This window comes from Balearica regulorum, chromosome 1 (assembly GCF_011004875.1).
Source record: "Balearica regulorum gibbericeps isolate bBalReg1 chromosome 1, bBalReg1.pri, whole genome shotgun sequence".
Classification (NCBI taxonomy): domain Eukaryota; kingdom Metazoa; phylum Chordata; class Aves; order Gruiformes; family Gruidae; genus Balearica; species Balearica regulorum.
Window position 1 is genome coordinate 82,923,695 of NC_046184.1, and position 5,490 is coordinate 82,929,184.

The 5,490-nt window shown below is 42.0% G+C and overlaps 1 long non-coding RNA gene across 1 annotated transcript; it reads right to left on the bottom strand.

Moving 5' to 3' along the window:
- Positions 1–3,672: 3,672 nt before the first annotated feature.
- On the bottom strand, positions 3,673–4,890 carry LOC142600087 (uncharacterized). Its single transcript, XR_012833544.1, has 3 exons — positions 4,129–4,890; positions 3,921–4,031; positions 3,673–3,750 (listed from the first exon to the last, which is right to left on the bottom strand). It is a non-coding gene; the product is annotated as an uncharacterized LOC142600087 (long non-coding RNA).
- Between the last annotated feature and the right edge of the window lie 600 nt (positions 4,891–5,490).

Here is a 5,490-nt window from a genome sequence, read left to right on the forward strand (position 1 = left end):
ACATTCTTTTTCTGTAATGGGTTGGTTTTTGGCCAGATCTGCTCCCCATTCAGACTCAGCACAAGGACAGAGAAAAAGAGTAGCCAGCAGACACAGAGCAAGAGTGAGACTGTTACTTTAGGCAGCAGTGCTAGCTGTTTTTACGTGTCTGTTGAACCAAACACTGCCTGGGCAACTATTGGTCCAATAGTGAGACCAGTTAAATGATGAGGATGCCTTTAAAGGGAACATTATAGGTTAGGATGTTTCCAGGACTAGTGAAATTAAGGCTTTCCTCTATTTCTAGAGGAAGTAAACACATCTGAAAGAAGCATGCACTATCTTGCCATTTAGTGATTACTTGTGCCTTCCATGATGGTAGAAGCCAACACATAGTGATACCTCCAAAGGGAAGGAACATTAAGGAACAAAATTCCCTTTAAAAAGCTCAAAATGCCAACCAAGTATGCCATGTATAAAATCAATAGGACATGCTTTATCTCTTTGGAAAGATGGGAGTCATGAGTTTTGAAAGAATGTTACGGATATTGAACACAACTCACCATAGAAGAACTATGAAGTATTATACTAGTCTTGAAAATGTGAACAGCAAGAAAACTACGTAGCCTCCAAAGAATTTGCAAAGGAAGGTGCGCAAAAAGGACCATGGGATGATAGAAGACCATGAAGAGGGTGGGAGAAGGATACATTCTGCTTTTGAGCTGAGTGCCCACAAGAGTTGGGAACAGCAGTCTTAGGTGAACAGGTGAAGGTGGAGAGGAGATTCACAAGTGAATTGAGTAGGATACAGAAAAGGTGTAGCTAGCTTCAGAGAGATTCACTTGTATGCAGCAGACCTAAAGCTTGACTGTGAAAGATAACCTTCAAGATATGAGATGACCCTAGATGGATGACCTGTAAATTTCTACAGCTGAGGAAAGCTGTAGAATGAGGACTCAGTCTGAAGACAGTGCCCAATGAAAATGGGTCACTCCGGTCTGGGGAAAACCCTAGAGAACAACTGAGGTTATGAACTGAGGCCAAGGATGCTCTGAAGTTGGCATCTTGTTTTCTTCTAGGAGTTACAAAACGCTCCAAAGCTCTAATCAATCCCAGATACTGGGGTTTCCTACGATGGGCTTCTCTCTGTTCCTTGTAGGTTTGCCTGATGCTTGCTGTTAATGCAGGAGGATCTGGTAAACCCAAAGTGCTTCTAATTAGTACCAACCTAATTTCCTAAGGGTTTTTCTAGTAAACATGAACAAACCCTTGGGTCACTACGGCCCAAGGCGAGATGGAAAATTGAAGGCAGTGGAGTAGATTTCTCACCAAACCACCACCATCACTTTGAGGGCTGATATTACCTCCTGCTAGCTCTTGTGGAGACATTTTCTTATGGAAGTGTGTAAGCTCTTGTCTCTTTGGCAGTAAGCAAGCCATGGAGAGACACTGTCACGGGACAAGTCCACAGTGTCATACTTCTAGTTCAGTGCCTAAGTTTGGAATCTGGTTGGTAAAGCACTGCTGTGGGCTACATCTTTAAGATGGGTGCCTAAATCCACACTTCTGCTTCTAAAAGCAGGTACTTAAGAATCTAAAAATAGGTCTGCATAATTATCCTTTGGAAAGCAGTTTTTAAACTGTGCAGCTGACACTTGGGAATTCCAAGTGGCTGATCAAACTGAATAGAAAACTGTAGCTATAAAGTGAATGAGCGACCAGACTATATTGAAAAGACTAGCTTATTATGACGAGAAAAGCCAGTAACACTTTTCCCATGATCACCCTTCAGCACTCTGAATTCAAAAGTACAAAGTCCAAAGAAGACAAGAATTTAGTTCAGTATCCCACATCTGGATATTGCCCTATTCTCTAGATTGTTTTGGTTTTGTTAGACTTAAATTTTATTTCAGTGGGATGTTCTCTTTAATTTGCAAAGCGTATGAGGCAGCTTCTGTGTTCAGGAAGCGATTAACCACAAACCTCTGTTTCCGGGGGAAGAGAGGAGAGGGCAAAATTACTGGAAATTGAGATTTAGGAAGAAAAATGGTGTGGATATTAGTTGAAGAAAGCAGAAGGTATTGCTAAATGAATCACACTGAATAAAAGAAAACCCTGGATGTGGAAGTCTATTTTCAGGAGTGTCTCACAAAATTTTTCCCTCTCTCAGCAGTCATACCTCTGATGCGCACCTGGTACCAGCAAAGTAAGTGCCAAAGAGCAGAATTTGAACTGTAGCATTAAAACTGTAGAGTCACTTCCAAAAATAATAAAAATCTAACATCAAGATTAGTATTGCTATTCCTGGTGTGATCATTACTTTAAGAAGCTTCTTGCCCTTAGACTTAGTCTGGATTCATCACATATACATGATCTAGTCAAAGCCAGACAGCAACAACACACAATATCTGATGTGGCATAAACCCTGCTAGTGCAGGATTTACCTCTCAATAACTTCTAATGGACTTAGACCAACAAGATGAGATGGCACAATGCTTATCCTGGTGTCCCGTGGAGGTGGCGTTTGTGATCAGATGTTACAAGTCCTAAAGCTAGGTTCATCATAGTGTCAAACTACATCCAGAGACGTGTAGTTGCAGGTAAGCTGAATGATGAAGATATAATTTTTTCTTTCAGAACAAGAACATCTAAGAGAGATCAGAACACTAAAACCTTCTAGGAGCCCATGTTTCCCTTCATTGAGTCCAAGGAAAGCCTATGCAGCTAGCTCAGATGGACATGCCTAGAGACAGGCAGGACAACTGCCATTCCTACTGTTGCCTTTAGCCAGCTATACCTCAGGTGTCTAGTCTCACCCAGACACTTAGCAGTAGGTGAGCTGAATCCTGACTTGGATTTCCAGAGAAATATGAAATTCTATTAGACTTATTCTGCAAATCATATACACTTCTCTTTCATTGGATCCTGGAAGGTTTTTCCTTTACATAGTGTGACTCTGCTGGTACTAGGTAGCTTGGGATAGAGGTATTCCAGAAAGGCATGAAACACCTGACACAATCACCTTAGTCTGCTGCAGATCCCAGAAAAGTAAGAGTGTGAACTAGATCTGAAGCTCATCTTATGGGACAGAGAAGGCAAAGAAAATTTGTAGTGTTCTCCTCTGATCTGTGCAGGAGGTGACCTGTAAAGAGTGCCTCACAGTTTTCTTCTCCTCTCTGCAACCCAAGAACCATCCAATTTTTTTTATTCCAGTAGACATACCAATGTTCATTCATATAATACTAAATGAACATGTGATATATTTACATCCATATTCTATTATATTTACAAATTCCTTTTGACTTTTCACTGTGGAACTTTGTGCTGCGTAGGAAGATGAAGTTCACCACAACTGATCAGTTAAAGTGGCCATTAAATAAATGTGTATGTGCGCAAGCACACAGCAATGGGACAATGCTAAGCACAATGGAAGGTGATGGACCTCCTGTGATGATATTTTTATCTTTCTCATAGGCAAAAGGCTGAACAGCTTGTTCCAGCAATGAGTCACCTCCTATTCAGCTTGCTCAGGTGCTGATCTCAGTGGCAACAACAGCAGTATCAGCTTTTTGGAGAAGATTTTCTTTTAGATCCTCACACCTTGACGCTAAAGACAAGTTCTAAACTCCTGTAACTTTTCTTACTTACCCTGGAGGATTTTTTCCAGCTTCTCATTGCTGCAGCAGGATTTGAGTGATAGGAAGTGAATCGTCATAGGCCATTTCAGTATGTGTACTACCATCTGAGAGGCTTTAACTTCATTTAGGGTGTCTGAGACAAGGCAGGGAGAGAGTATAGTGACATTATAAGGACAGGTGCAGTCATCAGATACACCAGTGGGGAAAGCAGTACACTGAATGTGGTGGGAAAAGTAGTACACTGAATGTGGTCACCAAGTATTAGTGCCCATAAATGGAAGAGGGTAAACTAAATTATTCTACCTGGAGCTAGAAGCCCTGCTCCACACAATGCAGGATGGGTGAAGAGAGAGAGTGGTGTCATCTCTGCACCAGTGTCCCTGGTTCTAGAGACAGCAAATTGCCAGCTCAGCCCTGGGAAAAGAAAAAGTAGCTGCAGAATTGCTGTGCTGTACTAGCCAGTTGGTCTCCTGCTGAGACCACAGGCGTATCAGCACGTACAAATGGCTACCTCGAGTTTTGCAGATCCCACTCCACTGTTCAGACCGTTTAAGTCTTGTGCTTTGTATTGGTGGGTGTGCAGCATCAAAGCTTTTTCTCAGTTCTCCTGAGTGTCTTCCCACAGACCTGCAAGACATCTGTACAAAAGCCAGAAACAAAGGCCTAGCTTCTGAGCAGAACTAGCAAAAATTTTCCAACAGAATATTTTTATCTCAAAAGGTGTCTTTTCATGAAAATTTAGTCTTTCCACTGGAACTTGCTAGTTTTGACAATGTTGCCATGCCAAAACCCACATAAAATTAAAAAGATTGTTTTAATAAGATCAAACCCCTTCCGCATTAGAACAAATGCTGATATTTTTCCTTTTAAAAGGAGTTGTATTTTTGTAAATTAAAAAAATCAAAACCAGAAGTGAATGCTTACATTTGATCCTTCAAAGTCTGAATAACTCCAAAATATATTTTTACCATTAGTCTGTTTCACGAGATTATATTTTTGTTCAATAGCAGGGAGGTAAATCAAATACCTGGTGCAAACTTGGCACGTCCCCAATGATGAGGTTATGGAGTCTAATCAGCAGTTCTTCTAAGACAATACAGAAAGCCAAAACCAAAGACCTCTCCCTCTTTTTTCATCACATGCTGTTTCTCACAGATTTTGAGAACTAATTCTACTAGAGGAGGCTCAGAGAAGATGTTGGAAGGCCAGGAATCTTGGAGAACCCTCAGACTCAACAGTCAGTGCAAATCTGCGTGAGCTCTGTGCCTACAGGATTTAGTGGCACCAGACTTCCAAATATTCCCATGGAAAAGGTCACTCACTGGGGTGGAATTGAGCTCTTTGCAAAGGGTGCCTGTGACAGCTGCGCAAATCTCTTTTCTGCCAGGCCTTTTGGGACCTCTTCATTCCATACTTCAGAAATACACTTTGAAAACCCTGGCTGTTTGAAGAGGACTACATTCTCCACCTGAGCTCCTCTTTTCCTTAAGAGTCAAGAGTGTCCACAGCTGCAAGCCTGTTAAACAGCACCACACATCAGCAGACCTCTGTGCCCAAAGCAGAGCACTGATCATGAACAAGGAAGACATCAGCAAAGCACACCCCGGTGCTGGCCCTTTACCAAAAATTAATTCCACCCCTGAAGTGCACAATGACAAGACGCACTGCCTTTCAAAAGGGCCGTCTACAAAGCGCTGTACCAGGCCATATGGAGATAATCAAACCAGCCTGCAAGGCTGCTAGGGTATCCAAAGCAGTCTACCTGCCACAGTGCTCAACCTTTATATCAAAGAAATTCAGTCCTCTGAGCAGAGCTGCTAAAACTGAAGAGGAGAGTAAAGCTACCCCATACGGAGCCTTAGGTTCTATACCA